We start from the raw sequence: 19,854 nt of genomic DNA, 5'->3' as shown, positions 1-19,854 counted from the left end.
TTCCCGCTGGGAGAGCGCCCGGCTCCTCTCCTCGTGGGCCCTGCTGGTTGGGCTGGGATGTCTGAGATTGCCCTGGCCTAGCCTGGTGCAGTATGACATGGCTTTATGGCCAAAGGGGTAGGGAGCCAGCAGTGTCGGCAGAGCTGCACTGAGCTGGGCTCCCCGCAGCTGCCCTGTGAGATTGCTGCATTCGTGCTAGTTCTCACTAATCGTTATCCCGGTTATTTATGCTCCCTGGCAGAGCTGGAGCAGGAACTGCCATGGTAACTCACAGTGCGTTAATTACCAGCCCCGGCCCAGCTAGCCTGGATCCTGCCTCTGGCTGTTCCCAGATCCCCAAGCTAGAAGGGACCACAGCGATCAACTGGCCTGACCTCCGGCGTAGCACCAGCCAGACACCTGCCCCACAGTAGTTACCCAGAGAAGATCCATTAGAAAAACAGCCAGTCGGGATGTAGAATGTCCAGGGATGGAGCATCCCCCATGGCCCTGGGGAAATTGTTTCAGTGGTTAAGGGATGTCAGAGGAGGGTGTTCCCCTTGCTGGGCAGTACTTGCTTTGCAGGGCATGGTGTGGTAGAGGTGCCAGGCCTGTAGTTAGGGCTCCCTTCGCCCAGCTCTGGGTGGGAGTTGTGGCTTTTATGACGTGCCTGCGCAGAGCTCCGTGTGGGGCTGATGGGAGACTAGAAACCTCTTGTCAGACTGCTGCCTGAGCCCTAGCGAATCGTTGCCTTCCCTGGCCTAGTAGGGGGTGCTGTTAACCCAGCCAGGGGCTCCCTGCTCCTGGCACTCATGGCCAGGGATCCTAGAAATCTGTTTGCTGCGGAAAAATGCAGAATTTGCATTTTTACAGCGAATCTTTGGTTTTTACATTTTGTGAAAAAATAAAACCCTAAACAGTGGAACCCTGATTATCCAATCTCATGGGGACCGGGGCCAGATTACATCACCAGAAATTCAGGTAATCAGGAGAGCTTTCTATCCCTTATTTTCAGATGTGGTGGGGCTCAGGCAGACAGCCCTACATGGCTGGGACTGACCACCCCAGCCCCTGCTGCTGTCAGGCTCGGGCAGCTGGGGGTTCAGTTAATATGGAGAACCAGATAGCGGAATACAGACATTGAAGTATTTGGTGTGTGTAAGAAATACAAATAGCAATGCTATCAATTGTATTTTATTATAATGAGTGATGGCAGTGCTGGTAGGCTTTGAACATTGTGCTCAGCTGGCACCTGTGTATATTGCGGCTAGGGAAGCTGACATTCAGCATTTCATTTTCATTGTGGAAAAACGCCAATTTTTGTTGTTTTTATCAGAGAATTTTGGGTTTTATCATGGAAAACGGGGATCCCTGCTCATGGTTCTCCCTGACCTGGAATGCAGTCGCAGGTGTGGCTCATGGAGAGTCTCACGCAGACCTCAGCCAGAGGGGGCTTCATGGCTTGGGGGGCAGAGTGGAGGACCCCCAGCGGGGGTGTAGAAACCAGGATCCCTCAGGAGTCGGCCCTAGTGCTCTGCAGGGGCAGGAATAGCCAGAATTGCCGTTTCCTCGCCAGCAGCCAGGCCTTGGAATTGGACCAAGGGACGTTTGGGATCTGTAAATAAGCTCAGTCCTGGGAGGACAGAGAGACAGGCTGCTGCACCCATGGCACAATGCCCCCACACGGCGGGGGATGGGGGGGCAACTGCACCTGAATAATCCTGGTGGGGGCAGCGTGAGGCAGGCTGGGGGCCCGTTGTGTTGGGCACTGCACGGACACATGGGGGCACAGAAGCTTGGGGCTGGGGCAGGGAGCTGGCTACGACATGCAGGCGAAGGAGGTCAGACAGCAGTCGGTGCTCCAGTGACCATGGGGATGGAGGCGGGGAGAGCAGGCCCTGGGCCTAGAGCACAGCTCCTGTCCCCCTGAGGTGCTAGAGATTTCCATAGCCTCTCCCTCACCAGTGCTTCCCCTGCAGAGGTGGGGAGGGGGCAGCCAAGGCTTTCATGGAGCCACATGTCAGGTTGTAGCCTCGGGAGCCCTCAAACCCTGGTGGTGTGAGCTACTGTGCTGGGGGGGGGGTGAAAGTGGGGCAATAGGCAAGGCCCAGCCCCCAGCCTGCCCTCCTTGTGCTGCTGGCTGGTCAGGGGATGCCTTGTGCCTGTTCCTAGCCCATGTCACTGGGCAGACTCCTCCCTGCTCCCCTTCCCTTCCATGGCTTGTTAACCACTCTAGCAGGATCTGCGCCTTAATTAGGCTGGGAGCTGCCTGTGCCGGCCCTGTGGGGCCCTGTTCCGGTTTGGGCCTCGGGCACAGCTGCAGTAAGGGTTACAGTCACAGCAGCGCTGCCCAGCTGCTTAGGGAAGGAAGGAAAATCCTGTCTCCTGTGGCAGCTGCAGGGAAAGTCTTTAATGAGGCAGATGGCATTAGCCCGGTTGGACTTGGGCCTTTTCTCTTGGGGAAGAAGTTTACCAGCCCCAAGCGGGCCAGCCCTCAGTTCTGGTCTCAGTTGAAGGCCAGGACCTCTAGCCACGCAGTGCCCCTTACTGCCACCCTGGGGTCAATATTGACTTGCAGGGAAGAGTGGCTTTTCCTGACCTCCCATCCATGTCTGACTGAGCTCCCCTGCCATCCCCCTGTTCGCAGGGCCTCAGCTATGACGGAAAACAGACGTTCCCCCATTGACTCGTTAGCCAGAGAGAGCAGCCCTAGGAAAGCTGTTTCTTCCCCAGGATTTCTGAGCAGAGTGTTCTAGTTACTGCAGAGAGAGGCAGCTGGGTGGGGCGAGTTCTCTTGGCAAGCTGGCCTCAGCCAGGCGCTCCCAGACCAGGCAGCGCAACACCCGGAAACATCTCTAACGTGGGACTCTCTCCAGCAGTGCCTGTTCCCCAGCCACCTCCTGTGCACCTCAGGGCTTAGGTGTAACTCCAGGCTCCAGCTGATGCTCACAGGGACATTTCCCTCCCACCGCTGGTCCTCAGCCTGCCAGTGAAGCTTCTCCGAGCTTTGATCCGCAGGTTCTGCGGGGTGACACACAGCCTCCAGGCTGTAGCTGGCCTGGGCAGAAGGGGGTAGCACAGACCCTCACCCACACCGGGACATTAGCAGCTATGATTGAGCCTGCAGCTTGAACTGCCTTGAGCTGTGACCACTCAGTGGGTTTGGTGTCACCCACACTCTAGCCTAGACCCAGCAGCATCTTCTCGGTCACTCTCCAAGGTTGGCGCCAGTAGATCACTCTCTTCTCCTGAGATGCTCACCATGGCCTGTGGGCACCAGGGAGGGTTTGCAGGGGCTGACCCATGCTGCTTGGCTCTGCTCGTTTTGCATGTCTGTGTAAACGTCCTTTGCTTAACTTTGCAAGGACAGTTTCTAGGAAAAGGCAGGGGACCCTGTGATCCTGGCCAGACCAGAAACCAACAATGACGGGGATATTCAAACCAGACACCCCAAAGGTCTGCCCAGCCAAGGGCCACACTGGCAGCTTCCAGGAGTCTGAGGGCTGCACCTGACTGGTATGAACCAGAGTGGACCGCAGATGTCTTCACTTCATTATGGAAGTGCAGCCTCCCTGAGACCGCAGGTCCCAGCATGCAGTTCTGCATCTTGAGTGGACAGGCTTGGCTGAGATACAGCATTCCCTGCTGGGAGCTGTAGTCTGTGTGGGCCTTTGCCCTGCACTGGACATGGGAGTGGTTGTGGGCCACGTCGGGCTGCCTCTTGTTCCCTCGGGACCCCCTTTTGGGTGCTGGGGAAGTCCTGCTCGTTGTGGGTTTGTGGCCCAGGTATACTGCCTCCCTGCTGTGGCCGGGGTGTTCCTTGGTTCATTGGCATCCTGGGGCCCCCCCTCCCTGCAGTGCAGGGATTTTGCCCGGACAGGGAGGACTTCTGGAGCACGGCCTCGTCACACAGTCCCGTGCTTGGTCTCTCGGCCGGCGTGTGGCAGTAGAGCGGAGACGCTTGTCCCTAGTTTCTTCCCACTCCCTTTCAGTGGCTTTGGGGCGCTGTTAGGCCCAGGCCTTGTCCTGCTGCTGTGGGAATGCCCAGCGGTAGCTCTCCCTAAGAGCCTGAAGTGGCTTGCTGTGACGGGTCTCTCCTGGGGCAGCCAGCAGGTGGAAGGGGGCCTGGGAGCTGGGGAAGGGAGACTGAGACGGGTGCTGGAGGACCCTAGGCTAAGGGAAGCGGGCACTCTGGGATGGCTCCCTAGCCATGGGGGGCTCTGGGAAAGGCTGGGAAGGGAGGTACACCCATCCTCCTGGGGAACTCATTATTTGCTCTCCTGCGTGGGGCAGTGTTTGCCATCATGAGATGTGGGAGCCCCGGGCATAGCTTGTTTGCCTTCCCAATGGCATGTTCCTGGGAGTCTCATCAAACCTAGAGGGGGTCCTGGGGATCTGTGATAGGCTCTGGGGTTGTTAGTCTGCAGCTGGCAGCGAACAGCCTTGTTAAGCTGCTGAACACAAAGGGGTATCAGTATAGCAGGGAGAAGGGACCCTGTTCAGGTGGGTCGGAGTCAGGCCTGGTTGTTGGTTCATCCCCTGAGCATCTGAACGGCCTCTGGGCCCATTTCCCTTCTCCATGTGATTTCTGGGCCACTTGGGTTATAGGTAGGTGCCAGCCCCTGGGTTCTAGCCCAGCCTCTGCCCCAGCTGCCTGCCTGCCTGCCTGGAGCTTCCTCAGCTCAGCCTCCCCATCAGAAAAGGCAGGATAATGCTATGGATGGGAGTGAATTGTGGGAGGTTTCCCAGAGGGTTCCCAGTCCCTTTTTGAATCTTGCTAAGTTCTTAGCCTCAGTGTCTTCCTGAGGCAGTGAGCTCCACAAGCTAAGTATATGCTGTGTAACAAAGTACTTCTTCTGGTGGATTTTGAGTTCACCCTCTTTTTATTTCATGTATTGTACCATCACTCTTGTGTTATAAGGCAGGGAAAAAGGAGGCTCCCGATCTCCCTTCTCTGCATGCATACATTCTCTCATAGTGCAGAACCCCGCAGCATCACATCACAATGAGCAGTAAACACAACACACAAGAGTTGCAATGCTCCTCCATGGTTTGCCTTGAGAAGTGCACCATACTTGCTGGTCATTTCTTGCTTCACAGTTTGGTCTTTATGTTGGCTATTACTAAGTTCTGATTGGATCCTGTGTTGGCCTTCTTGAAGGATCTGCTCCCCCATCACACCAGAATGCCTCCTCTTCGAGATCATGATGAAGTCAATATGGTTCTGAGTCCACAAATCTGACGATGTCCAAGTGCACTGCCTTGGTGGTTTTTGCTTGAACAAGGTATTTGTTAATACTAAATAATTTCCAGTCGCAAATTGCATGAGTCACAGTCCTCTGCTGTTTTTCTTGCCATACCCAAACTTCCCATTCCAGCTGAACCATTCTGGGTAACTGTCGGGGCCAATGCATACCATCCAGTCCCCTTGTGTGAACTCCTAACTCCTTCTTGATGTCACCCTAGAATTTCTCAGCTTGTTCATCATCACAGTCAGTCGTTGGGGCGCAGCACTGGAAACAGTTACATTATAAGGCTGCCAATCAGAGTCCTCAGCCTGCTGCTGACCCGTTTGTAGGCCATGTAGGGGCTGATCTACTTCCTGAACAGCGCAACCCCACGCTGCCTGAGCCTGTCATCACCACTCCAGACCAGCATGTCTCCTTCCACATGAATCATCCCAGCCCATCTGGACTCACACAGACGGCTCATGTCCCACTTATACAAAGAGACCTCATTGTGTGTTATCTGGAAGTAACTTGCTTTCGTGGTATGAGTGTTCCATATGCCAATGGAAAACACTTGCTTGGCTAATTTAATTCTGTACCAATCATTATTCTGTAGACTTTGGTCATGTCCCCTCTTAATTCGTTTCCTGTCTAAGGTCATCATCCCAGGCTTTTCAGTCTCTCTTTGGGTTTTCCCATGTCCCTGATCATTCTTGTTGGCCTTCTTTGAACCCCCTCTTGTTCTGTGTGATCTGGAGTGAGATGGGCTGACCAGTCCTGCACATGCTATCCAGATGAGACGACACCAAAGCGTTAATAGATTCTTTGTATTGTTCTCTAGCCCATTCCTGATGCATCCTAACATCTGATTTGCTTCCTTGACCACAGCTGCACCTTGAGACACGGTCTCACAGAGCTGTCCGCACTGGTGTGCCGTCCCTTTCCTGAGTTCATGCAGAGCCCTGGAAGTTGGGCAAGGAGTTTGTGTCCCCTCTAACGAGCATTACTCTGTATTTATCAACACCGAAGTTCATCTGCTGGTGTGTTGCCCATTCACTCCCCTTGTTTCTGTCTCTCTGAAGCTCCTCACAGCCCTCTCTGGTCCGGACTAACCTAAATAATTGGTGTCAAGTATCAGGGGGTAGCCGTGTTAGTCTGTATCCACAAAAAGAACAAGGAGTCCAGTGGCACCTTAAAAACTAACAGATTTATTTGGGCATAAGCTTTCGTGAGCTAGAACCTACTTCATCAGATGCATGGAGTGAAAAAATTATTTAGAGTGAAAATTTTCACTCTAAATAATTGGTGTCATCTGCAGATTTTGTTACCTTTCTGTATCATCCCCTTTCCAGATCACTGATAAATACAGTCAGCAACATGGGCCCTTGAGGCCCCCACTCTTACCTTTTTGCCATGATGCAAATTGACCATTTCATCCTGCCCTTTACTTTCTGCCCCCTACCCAGGTTTTGACAAATGACAATACTGTTAGGAGCTGGGAGAAGCGTTGTTATGGGTTGAGTTAAAACCCCATTGAGGTTGATAGATGCGAACACACCCTTCAGTGAACATCACTGAAGCATAAGCCCCACCTGGGACAACAGGAGAATGTATGTGAACCTGCCCAGGGGCTTTTCCTGAGTATTGTTTTGGATAGGTGTGTGGGTGGGAAGGTAGAATAGAACCGAGGGAAAAAACCAAACAGTAACAACTGGGAAAGACTGAGCTGAGGGGCAGCCTGGTGAAAACACCGGGGCTGATCCTTCAAGACACCTCGGGGTCAACAAGAATGTGGACAAAGGTGATCCAATGGATATAGCATATTTAGATTTTCAGAAAGCCCTTAACAAGGTCCCTCACCAAAGGATCGACTCTGGAGCTTTTAAAAAAAATTGGTGTTAAATTAGCTCTCCTCCAGTCAATTGGTACTAAGTCTGATTTAAGTGATAGCTTACGTACCACAGTTAGTAGTCCTGCAATTTCACATTTGAGTTCCTTCAGAACTCTTGGGGGTGCCACTTGGTCCTGGTGACTTATTGCTGTTTAATTTATCCGTTTGTTCCAAAACCTCCCCTAATGACACCTCAATCTGGGACAGTTCCTCAGATTTGTCACCTAAAAAGAATGTGTAGAGTGTGGGGACCTCCCCCAGGTCCTCTGCAGTGAAGACCGATGGTGTTGTGAGGGGACACCACATTCCAGGATGGCAGCGTTTATGATTTTCCAGTCATATGCTCTCCTGATACTGGTATCCTCTCTCTGGGACGTCATTGCAGTTTCCACGGCATGCATCCGATGAAGTGAGCTGTAGCTCACGAAAGCTCATGCTCAAATAAATTGGTTAGTCTCTAAGGTGCCACAAGTACTCCTTTTCTTTTTATTAATTGCTCTGGGTCCATTCCTGCAAACCCGCCCCTCTCCCCCCCACAGTTTCCAGTGGATGAACCAGGGACATGGGCACTTCTGCAAATTAGAGGAAGGGAGGCACACCCATTCTCCTGGGGAACTCATTTGCTTAGTCTGTAAGGTGCCACAGGACTCTTTGCCACTATTGTAGGGAGGCAGGCTCTGTCCTGGCAATAAACGTCAATACTTTGCCTCTCACCCCATAACAACTTAGCTTCATGTGCTGGCCCTTGTCAAAGGCCTTTTGACCATCCAGTCACAGAGTTTAAGGCCAGAAGGGACCACCCGGCCATGCAGTCTGACCCCCTGTATAGCACAGGCCATGAACACCATCCAGCCTCCGCACACTAACCCAGCAACCCAAGTTCGACCAGGACTGCAGCCCACAGGAGACGAGGCTGTTACATGCCACTGGGAGAGACTAGGAGGGAGTGAGGGGCACCAGTGCCTGCAGCCCCCACCATGGCAAGGGAATAGGGTGAGAGACACCCAGACAATCCTGGCAAGTGACCTGCACCCACACACTGGAGAGGAAGGCAAAAAAAACCCAGGGTCTCTGCCAATCTGACCTGGGGAAGAATTCCTTCCTGACCCTGCAGAGGGATAGCTCAGGGGTTTGAGCATTGGCCTGCTAAACCCAGGGTTGTGAGTTCAATCCTTGAGGGGGCCGTTTAGGGATCTGGGGCAAAAATTGGGGCTTGGTCTTGCTTTGAGCAGGGGGTTGGACTCGATGACCTCCTGAGGTCCCTTCCAACCCTGATATTCTATGATTCTATGAACACTGCTCTGAAGAGAAACCAGAGTATAATTAAGGATTGTAGCTGTGATGTGTCATTCCTGTATACGGCGATCAGCTAGACCCTGAGCATGTGAACAAGAACCAGCCAGCCCAGCACCTGAGAGAGAGAACTCTGAGTCCTGACTCACCCTGCCCAGTGCCCCATCTCCAGCCACAGCCATCCCTGATGCTTCAGAGGATGGAGATAAAAAAACAAAACAAACCCCGAATACAGCGGGGAGCAAAAAATCCATTCCTGACCCCTGCAGGGTTGAAGCCGGTTAAAACCTTGAAGCATGAGCTTTAGGAATATAACACAAACTGGCCTGCTCAGCCCTGCCCCCTACCATCACAAACAACGCCATCAGTAATCACACTCCGAAACGTGTCCAGCTCGCTCTTCAAACTAGTTATGCTGTTTGCCCTGAGGACTCCTGCTCACCCCTCTGATGGTTAGAAACCTTCTAATTTCCGGCTGGAATTTGTTCCTGGCCAGTTTAGCCCCATTTGTTCTTGTGCCAGCATTGTCCTTTAGCGTCAATAGCTCTTCCCCTCCCTGGGGTGTGCCCCCGGCTGATTTATGGTGTGCAGTGAGATCCCCCCCAGCCTTCTTTCTGCTGGCCTGAACAAGCCAGGTTCTGCCTTCTCCTCTCATAAGATAGGCCCTCCTGGGTGGCGGGTATAATAGGCCTGGGGAGCTAAGCCTCCCAAAACCCAGGCCTAACCTCTGCCCCAAGGCCCCTCCCTCGGTCTGGCTCTCCCCTGAAGCTGGCAGGGGCTCGACTTGGGTGCAGGGCTCAGGATAGGTGGTGGTCCACGGCAGCTCGAGCCAGCAGGCGACTTGACCCATCTGGCAGCCAGTGGCAGCTCAGGCCAGCCAGCGTCCAGGGGCGGCTCGGGCTGCCCAGTGGCTTGGGCTGGCTGGCGGCTCAGGGTCCAGTGGGGCTTGGGCCACAGTGGGGATCTCAGGCTACTCTGGCTTCAGCAGGTGGAGTGTGTGTGTGTGGGGGGGGAGCTTGGGCGGGTAGGGGAATTGTAGTCCCTGCATTCCCCTGATCATCCTAGCAGCTCTTCTGTGCACCTGTTTCAGTGTAAGTTCATCTTTCTTGAACATGGGTGTCCAGAACTGTACCCAGGATTCCAAACGAGGACTTCCCAGTGCCTTGTACAATGGGGTTAATACTTCCCTAGCTCTTCTGGAAATGCCTCTGCTGATACAGCCTAGGATCGCATTTGCCTCTTTCACAGACAGATCACACTGGTGACTCGTAGTCATCCTATGATGGACCCACACACCCAGGTCTCTCTCCTTCCTGTCGCTTCTTCTTTAGCCGCTACTTTATTGTCATGTGTAAATAATTTGAAGAGATCAGAGAGACACCTTTCCTTCGCAGAATCCATGGCGGTTAGACCCTTTCAGACCTGGACCTTACAGGCACTTTGTGATTCTGTTTTCAATTATTGTTTCAACCCAATATACCTGTTAGAAATTCCCTGGGTTACACCTAAAGCCTCTTTTAGCATCATAGTGATGGTCTCTCAGCCACTGGTTAGCTGGCTATCGCCTAGTCAGTGGCCATTGGTGCCTTTCCTGTGCCAGTCAAAGGGGCAGCAGGAGACATGTCTCTCCCTCGGCATTAGGCCCAGAGCTCTGTGCACTGCCTCCAGCCATGCTCTGTGCTGGGGATGTGACAAAGCGGGACTGTTCTTAATGTTTCCTCTGAATATTGTGGGGGTACCTCAGTTTCCCCTATGCATTTCTTAAGTCTCTAAGGTGGTGGGATAAGGAGGTGTGATTGTTGCAGAGTAAAGGGCCAGTGTACAGGCCGACACCCTGTTTCCTGGCAACTGATGGCCTGGGCCCTTCCCCACTGCAAGGTGATAGCTAAAGGTGTTGGAGAACAAAGAAATCAGGTACCCTCCTAGCCCAGGAAAGGGACAAAGCCCAGAGGAGGAGGGGCTGGAGAGAGTTTCAGTTTGGGGCTGGCTGGGGACATGGACTGAAGTGCAGACGTGGTTGTCTGGCTCACTGCCTCCCAAAATGGACCCGGATGAGGGGTCCTGTTCTTTGTACCTACAAGCTCTGTTTTAGACCATGTTCCTGTCGTCAAATAAACCTTCTGTTTTACTGGCTGGCTGAGAGTCACGTCTGACTGCGGAGTTGGGATGCAGGACCTTCTGGCTTCCCCAGGAGCCCCGCCTGGGTGGAGTCACTGTGGGAAGCACACGGAGGGGCAGAGGAGGCTGAATGCTCTGAGGTCAGAGCCAGGAAGGTGGAAGCTGTGTGAGCTGTGTGTCCTGAAGACAGTCTGCTCACAGAGAGAAGACTTCCCCAGAGTCCTGCCTGGCTTCGTAGGGAGCAGTTCCAGAGCATCGCCCGGGGACTCCGTGATAACTGGTGGGAGAAGTGGGATGTACTGCACCCCGCGGATGGCGCTTCCTGCAGTAAGTGACTGGGGATCTGTCAAATGAAGGGGGATTGACGAGGACCAGGCATGCTGAAGGCTCAGAGAGGAGCAGTTTGGGGGGGCAGTTAACCCCTGGGAGTGTGTGACCAGCGAGAAGGACTGCGATGACCAGTCTCAGGGGTGGAGGAGTCTGCGGCTTGGCCCTGGGAGAGAGAAGGACTTTGGCAGTAACAGGGTTCCCCTGGGGATTGCAGTGGGCGGTCCCAGGGGCGGAGGAGTCTGTGGCTCGACCCTGGCAAAGAGGAGGTGACCTCGAGAAGGGCTGGCACATGAGGGGTTCTCCCTGGAAACCGTGGGGAGCTGAGAGCACACAGGCCTGTGAGTCCACAACAACTTGGGAACAGTGGAGTGATGGCCTGTCACCATCTTCTGAAGAAGGACATTGTAACCCTGTGCAAAAAGAGAGGGTTGAGCATTGGAAAGTTCACCAAAGCACAGTTAATCGTGCAGCTGGAGGAGGATGACCGCTCTAAGGAACAGATTCCTGACCCAAATGGGGCTATAGCAGGATCTGGGAGCAGCTGGAATGGTAGCCAGGCATCCCCAGGACTCCTGTCACCAACCAGACAAGGGTCTTCACGATTGGGTGCCCCATCAGGGGATCGGAGATGGAGGGGATTGGAGCTGAGTCCGAGAGAGCAAGAGGTCTGTGAGAGACAGCATAGAATCATAGAATATCAGGGTTGGAAGGGACCTCAGGAGGTCATCTAGTGCAACACCCTGCTCAAAGCAGGACCGATCCCCAATTAAATCATCCCAGCCAGGGCTTTGTCAAGCCTGACCTTAAAAACTTCTAAGGAAGGAGATTCCACCACCTCCCTAGGTAACGCATTCCAGTGTTTCACCACCCTCCTAGTGAAAAAGTTTTTCTTAATATCCAACCTAAACCTCCCCCACTGCAACTTGAGACCATTACTCCTTGTTCTGTCATCTGCTACCACTGAGAACAGTCTAGATCCATCCTCTTTGGAACCCCCTTTCAGGTAGTTGAAAGCAGCTATCAAATCCCCCCTCATTCTTCTCTTCCGTAGACTAAACATCCCCAGTTCCCTCAGCCTCTCCTCATAAATCATATGTTCCAGTCCCCTAATCATTTTTGTTGCCCTCTGCTGGACTCTTTCCAATTTTTCCACATCCTTCTTGTAGTGTGGGGCCCAAAACTGGACACAGTACTCCAGATGAGGCCTCACCAGTGTCGAATAGAGGGGAACGATCATGTCCCTAGATCTGCTGGCAATGCCCTACTTATACAACCCAAAATGCCTTTGGCCTTCTTGGCAACAAGGGCACCCTGCTGACTCATATCCAGCTTCTCGTCCACTGTAACCCCTAGGTCCTTTTCTGCAGAACTGCTGCTGAGCCATTCGGTCCCTAGTCTGTAGCGGTGCATGGGATTCTTCCGTCCTAAGTGCAGGACTCTGCACTTGTCCTTGTTGAACCTCATCGGATTTCTTTTGGCCCAATCCTCCAATTTGTCTAGGTCCTTCTGTATCCTATCCCTGCCCTCCAGCGTATCTACCTCTCCTCCCAGTTTAGTGTCATCTGCAAACTTGCTGAGGGTGCAATCCACACCATCCTCCAGATCATTTATGAAGATATTGAACAAAACCAGCCCGAGGACCGACCCTTGGGGCACTTCACTTGATACTGCTGCCAGCTAGACATGGAGCCATTGATCACTACCCGTTGAGCCTGACAATCTAGCCAACTTTCTATCCACCTTATAGTGCATTCATCCAGCCCATACTTCTTTAACTTGCTGGCAAGAATACTATGGGAGACAGTGTCAAAAGCTTTGCTAAAATCAAGGAACAACATGTCCACTGCTTTCCCTTCATCCACAGAGCCAGTTATCTCATCATAGAAGGCAATTAGATTAGTCAGGCATGACTTGCCCTTGGTGAATCCATGCTGACTGTTCGTGATCACTTTCCTTTCCTCTAAGTGCTTCAGAATTGATTCCTTGAGGACCTGCTGCATGATTTTTCCGGGGCCTGAGGTGAGGCTGACTGGCCTGTAGTTCCCAGGATCCTCCTTCTTCCCTTTTTTAAAGAAGGGCACTACATTAGCCTTTTTCCAGTCATCTGGGACTTCCCCCGATTGCCATGAGTTTTCAAAGATAATGGCCAATGGCTCTGCAATCACATTGCAAGAGTCCAAGAAAGAGCTGCAGAAGCAGCGGCAGCATGAACTGGCGGTGGGGGAGCGGAGAGGCCTAGGGGACCTCCCCGGGGTGAGTGGGGATAGACCCCGGGGGGCCAGTTCCGCAGGGAACCTCGAGACTAAATTGCTGCCCCTGGTTAAGGAGCAGGGGGATGTGGATGCCACCTCACTGCCTTGGAAGAGGCTGGTGATTTGAACCAGGGGGACTCTGCGGAAAAGCCCCGTGTCTAGCTCCCTTACTGGGTCCCAAGGCCATAGACTCCATCAGCCAGATGGGTGAGGAGGTGGACAGGCTCCCATTCCTGACCCCAACCTATATGTCTGTGTGGAGTTTCCTGGGCTCAGGCGCCTCGGACCTCCAGTGGGAGCGGAAGGTGATGGTCAATGGGGAGACATTCCTGTGGTGGCGAGATCCTGGGACAGAGAGAATGGTTGTCAGGCCCTGGGTGGTGCAGCCTCCCCAGATGCTGAGGGGCTGTGTGAGCTGGGTGAGGGTCCCAGGGATGAAGCTCCTCACCCTGCCTATGGCCCATATCCCTGTCCATACCCAGGAGGGTGGGGCTGGCTGGTTGTTGGGATTCTCCAGGATATCAGCTGCGAGATCCTGTTGTGGGGTGAATGTGTCTCTTTGGGACAGGTTTGAATTTGAATCCAGGGAACCAATCGGCAGAGAGCGAAATGGTCAGTGAAAATGCAGATGACCTGGCTGGCAGCAGGCAGGAGCTGCTAGGCTTAGGCTACCTGCCTCCCTGTAACCAGACCTCTGGGGCTGGGTGGGACTGAGAGATGCTCCCCGCCCCCTTACACACTGGAAAGGGGGGCTTAGGGGGCTCACGCTGTCTCTGATGCAGTGAGGAAAGCAGCGAGCTCGCTGCCTACCTCACTGGGACAGCAAGGGCAGCGCTGAGCACAGTGGGAGCTGAGACCCCAGCTGAGTGGGGGGAGACACAGGCAGGGCAGGGGATCTGTGGGGAGTGGCAAGGTGCTCAGTAAGAAAAGTCTGGATGAGCCTAGGCAGCCTTGTGAGCTGATGGCTGTGTCTAGTCAGCAGGGTGGGAAGGCGAGGAGAATGGAAGAGGAGTGTCCCTGGACCTTACCTGTTAGCTGGGTGGAGAAATTGTGAGAGTGAAGGAAATGTACCTGTGTCTGTCAGGGGTATTGACTTGCCTATGGAGGGAGCTACCCTGATCTCCAAGCAGTTGTCTGTGACCAGCCCTGTGTGCTGGGAGAAGGGGAATGAGATCCCAAGCTGTGTGTCTGGGAAAGGAGAAAGTGTGTCCGGCTCTTCTTTGTCTGTGGAGCAGACAGAAGGGGCCTTTCAGCCTGTGATGGTTGAGGGTCGTGCAGTTGTCTCAGAGCTGGTTCTGGATTCAGCTAAACCCCAGGAAGGGAAGGTCCTAAGTTTGTGTCTGCTCGGGAGAATGGCCCTGTAACTAGGTCGCATCCCGTTCGTGTCTATGTAAAATCCCAGAGCCCAGACAATTCTGGTGCTTGTATTTTGCCTGTTGCTAGTGTGTGGTTGGGAAAGGGTGCAGCAACTCTGCCTAATCAGGGTGAGATCCTAGCCAGGGCACAAGGAGAGCAGAAAGGTGATTTGATTGTGTTACCTACTGAGGATGTGGAAACCTGTAGCAAGAAGGAAAAGATTCCTGAGCTTGTGTGTGGCGAAGGGAAGGAGAATGCTTCCAACCTTTTATCTAGGGAGTCTGTAAGTTTGCCTGAAAGGGGATTGTGTAGGAATCCGCCTGATGGGCCAGAGGTGATTCTGGATGTACGTGAGACCCAGAAAGAGTCTGTTGTTGCTCCGGAAAGTGTTCCCCTAGAGCAAGCCCTAGGTGAAGCAGGTAAGGGCAGAATTTCTGTGAAGGGTGAATTATTGCATAGAAAAGCCCTCGGGAAAGGAATCCTCATGGAGTCTTTGAAAGCAGTTTACTGCAACTGAAGGGTGTGAAAGTGATTTAATCAAGACAGTTTCAGTTCCTAACAGCCAGAAATTTTCTGTTGTGAGTGGATCCACTGACTTTCCTGTTGAAAGATCCAGTGTGGAGCGCTTTGAGAAGGTCTCAGATGGAGTGAAAGCTGTTAAGAAAGTTAAACAGTCCTATAACCAAGTGGCTGTGTTTGGCCAGCCTGTTGTGGAAACGAAGTTGTTGAGAAAGAGATATCTCCATGCTAGTTCTATAAGTGAACAGCATGTGGCCCAGGTCAAGATGGGGGCTCTTGGCCAAGAGAGCCCGAATTGCAGCCCTCCAGACTGGAGCGCTGGGAGAAGACCCGATCCCATTTTGACCCCCGGGGGTTTTGGGGTGGCAAAAGGGCACGGGCTCCATAAACCTTTCCACATGCGGCATATCGACCACCCACGACCTAAGAGAGGGCGTGAAACTGGAAGGGCGTAAAACTGGAAGGGTTTGGTGTAACTCCCACCACGGAACGGGAGAGATGCTGGGGCATCCATGAGAACATTGGTGGGTTCGAACTTCCCCAGGTCACCGGCTAAAGTGACCCCACTCAGTTTGGTCTCGAAGGGGGGAGAGATGTGATGAAGCGGGACTGTTCTTAACGTTTCCTCTGAATAGTGTGGGGGTGCCTCAGTTTCTCCCATGCAGTTCTTAAGTGTCTAGGTGGTGGGAGAAGGGTGTATGATCATTGCAGAGCCCTAGAGGGCAGGTGTGTTCAGGTGTCTGGACACAGAGAATGGCCAACACCCCATTTCCTGGCAACTGATGGCCTGGCCCTTCCCCCCTGCAAGGTGGGAGCTAAAGGGTTGGAGAACAAAGGAATCAGGTGAGAAGTTTTCAGTTTGGGGCTGGCTGGGACATGGAGAGAAGGGCAGACGTGGTTGTCTGGCTCACTGCTCCCCAAAATGGACCCAGCTGAAGGGTCCTGTTCTCTATACTACAAGCTCTGTGTTAGACCATGTTCCTGTTGTCTAATAAACCTCTGTTTTACTGGCTGGCTGAGAGTCCCGTCTGACTGCGAAGTTGGGGGGCAGGACCCTCTGGCTTCCCCAGGACCCCGCCTGGGCGGACTCGCTGTGGGAAGCACACAGAGGGGCAGAGGATGCTGAATGCTCCAAGGTCAGAGCCAGGAAGGTGGAAGCTGTGTGAGCTGTGTGTCCTGCAGACAGGCTGCTCCCACAGAGGAGACTTCCCCAGTGTCCTGCCTGGCTTCGTAGGGAGCAATTCCAGAGCATCTCCCAGGGACTCCGTGACAGGGCTCTTCACCCATGTTCCTGGTGTGTCTCCCACTGGACGGGGAAAAGGCGGTGATTCTTCCATCACAGCGCCGTGGGCTGGGGTGGAGCCTGGAGGGCTCAGTGCCAGCTGCTCAGAGCTAACCACAGGGCTGGCCAGGGCTTGTTTTATTAACCAAACCCCATCAGAGCATTCTCTGTGTTCTGGCTGTGATAGCATCTTCCAGCAAGCTCTTCCCGCCGACTGCAGCAACCGCTCAGGAGCTAGCAGTGAGCTGCCCTGGGGGGTGTACACTGGACGGCTGGGATTAATTCTGCTGCGGTTTGGATTGCCTGCCAACTTCTCTCCCTTCTGGGACGTTGCCAGTGTGTGTAACTGCTGCCCTGCGTCCCACACCCTCTATATCACACCTAGGGGGGCTTGCTCTTCCTGTGGCTCCCCAGGAGTGGCTCCTCTCTTCCTGGCAGGCACCCTGCACTGTTGGGAGCCAGTCCCCCTGGGCCCTAGATGCCTGTGTCTCTCCTGCAGCGAGTGCAGGGGCAGAGATGCCCAGCAAGGCTGCAAGCGACCCAAGGGATCAGGACTATGGAGAGGGGGTTAACTCATTCCCAGTGCTTTTGATTTCCTATTGGCCAGGAGCCAGGAGGGGGAGTGTGCATGATGGGGGAGCTACTCTGATCCCAGCCTCTGCGCCCCAGCACCCAGTGGGGCTTAGCAGTTTTCATCTCCAGTCAGAAGGCTGGAGAAAAATGTGTTCAGGAATGTGAAGGGGTGGGGGTGAGGGGGGGCGCCAGCCATAGAGCCCAAATCCACACAGGGGGCAGCAGGGCAAGTCCCTTCCACCACACACTGCACCTGCATAGCGTGCCCACCTGTGCCCTGGAGGGACCCTTCCGAGAGGGGAGTGAGGCACTCAGTCTCCACGGCCCACTCCGTCCAACGCTGCTGAGACTGCTGCCAGGGTCCCCTCTCCCAACTGGGCTGTGGCCACCCACTCATTTTACCCAGACTGTGCAGCCTCAGGATTGGCAGCTTAGACTGGGCTGAGCACAGGGCTGGGAGCCAGGACCTTCCATTGTTATCCTGCCCTCACCACCGACCTGTCTGAGCTCCTTCCCCCTTCCCGTGAGCCCCGGGACTCACATCTGTCATGTGTCCTCTCCTCTTCCCACTCCTCTGTTGCTTTGGCCAAGAGCCTTCCCCTTAATGTGCCTCACTTTCCCCCACCTGTAAAATGGGACTAACCTGCCCCAGCTCCCAGTGGTATAAGGGCTGTGGAGCTCGAAGGCCAGAACACTGGAATGCGTTACCTAGGGAGGTGGTAGAATCTCCTTCCTTAGAGGTTTTTAAGGTCAGGCTTGACAAAGCCCTGGCTGGGATGATTTAACTGGGAATTGGTCCTGCTTTGAGCAGGGGGTTGGACTAGATGACCTTCTGGGGTCCCTTCCAACCCTGATATTCTATGATTCTATGATTCCACAGCATGCCATTACCAAACAGCCAGCCGGTGGGAACTGCACCAGAGCAATGGATTCAGGAACCATTACAGGGCAGCTTGGCTGGGCAGCATCCTGGGTGTGCACCCTCTAACCTCAACCCCCAGCCTGGCCCCTAGACCCCACTGCTCCAGCCCGTCTCCCGCCACCCGTACCCTCAATCCCCAATGTGTGCCCAGCGTGTACCTCCTAGTGTGTCTGCAGCCATCCTTGGCTCTCCAGCCTGCCTTGCCGGGAGCAGGGCCATGACAGGTGGCTGCGCTGGGGATTGCAGTGTTCCCAGTCCCTTAGCAAAGGCTTTTCTCCAGCTGCTGGATTCCAGCCCCTGGGATCGGCCCTTCCCTTACCCAGGACTCATTGCCGTGCCAGGCCCAGCCCAAGAGCTGGCTGCTGAGTGGATCAGGGACCAGGGTTCAGGCTCAGGTCGGGACCCCTGCCTAGAGCAGATGCACAGGACAGTACCGCTCTCCTGGCATTACCACCTGTCATGGAGTCCCCAGACGATGCTCTGGAACTACTCCCTATGAAGCCAGGCAGGACTCTGAGGAAGTCTCCTTTCTGTGAGCAGCCTGTCTTCAGGACCCACAGCTCACACAGCTTCCACCTTCCTGGCTCTGACCTCGGAGCATTCAGCCTCCTCTGCCCCTCCGTGCGCTTCCCGTGGCGAGTCCGCTCCGGCGGGGTCCTGGGGAAGCCAGAGGGTCCTACCCCCAACTCCGCAGTCAGACGTGACTCTTAGCCAGCCAGGAAAACAGAGGTTTATTAGACGACAGGAACATGGTCTAACACAGAGCTTGTAGGTGCAGAGAACAGGACCCCTCAGCCAGGTCCATTTTGGGGCCAGTGAGCCAGACAACCATGTCTGCACTTCAGTCCATGTCCCCAGCCAGCCCCAAACTTAAACCCTCTCCAGCCCCTCCTCCACTAGGCTTTGTGCCTTTCCCGGGCCAGGAGGTCACCTGATTCCTTTGTTCTCCAACTCCTTTAGCTCTCACCTTGTAGAGGGGAAGGGCCCAGGCCATCAGCTGCCAGGAAACAGGGTGTTGGCCATTCTCTGTGTCCAGACTCCTGCACACACATGCCCTCTAGGGCTCTGCAATGATCATACACCCTTCTCCCACCACCTAGATACTTAAGAACTGCATGGGGGAAACTGAGGCACCCCCACACTATTCAGAGGAAACGTTAAGAACAGTCCCGCTTCGTCACATCTCTCCCCCCTTCGAGACCGAACTGAGTGGGGTCACTTTAGCCGGTGACCTGGAGAAGTTCGAACCCACCAACGTTCCCATGGATGCCCCAGCATCTCTCCCATTCCTCGGTGGGAGTTATACCAGGCCCTTCCAGTTTCACACCCTCTCTTAGGTTGTGGGTGGTTGATAGCACTCGTATGCCGCATGTGAAAAGGTTTATGTGGCCCGTACCCTATTGCCACCCCAAAACCCCCGGGGGTCAAACTGGGGTCGGGTCTTCTCCCAGTGCTCCAGTCTGGAGGGCTGCAATTCGGGCTGTCTTGGTTAAGAGCCCCCATCTTGACCTGGGCCACATACTGTTCACTTACAGAACCAGCATGGAGACATCCCTTTCTCAGCAACCTTGTCTCCCCAACAGGCTGGCCAAACACAGCCACTTGGTTATAGGACTGTTTAACTTTCTTAACAGCTTTCACTCCATCTGAGACCTTCTCAAAGCTCTCCACACTGGGTCTTTCAACAGGAAAGTCAGTGGATCCATTCACAACAAAAAATTTCCAGCTGTTAGGAACTGAAACTTTCTTGATTAAATCACTTTCACACCCTTCAGTTGCAGTAAACAGCTTGTAAAAGACTCCATGAGGATTTCTTTCCCGAGGGGCTTTTCTATGCAACAATTCACCCCTCACAGAAATTCTGCTCTTACCCTCTTCACCTAGGGCTTGCTCTAGGGGAACACTTTCCTGAGCAACAACAGACTCTTTCTGGTTCTCACGTACATCCAGAATCACCTCTGGCCCATCCGGCGGATTCCTACACAATCCCCTTTCAGACAAACTTACAGACTCCCTAGATAAAAGGTTGGAAGCATTCTCCTTCCCTTAGAAGACTGCAAGCAGACACATAGGTTGGGGTCAGGAGTGGGAGCCTGTCCACCTCCCCACCC

At 53.9% G+C, this 19,854-nt stretch overlaps 1 protein-coding gene across 5 annotated transcripts in view; it reads left to right on the top strand.

The window, feature by feature from the left end:
* DNMT3A (DNA methyltransferase 3 alpha) overlaps positions 1-19,854 on the top strand; it is a 253,453-nt gene that overhangs the window by 108,352 nt on the left and 125,247 nt on the right. The window lies entirely within an intron of this gene.

The sequence above is a fragment of the Lepidochelys olivacea genome, assembly GCF_965140295.1.
Source record: "Lepidochelys olivacea isolate rLepOli2 genome assembly, chromosome: 3".
Lineage (NCBI taxonomy): Eukaryota > Metazoa > Chordata > Testudines > Cheloniidae > Lepidochelys > Lepidochelys olivacea.
This window is presented reverse-complemented; position numbering and strand designations above follow the sequence as displayed.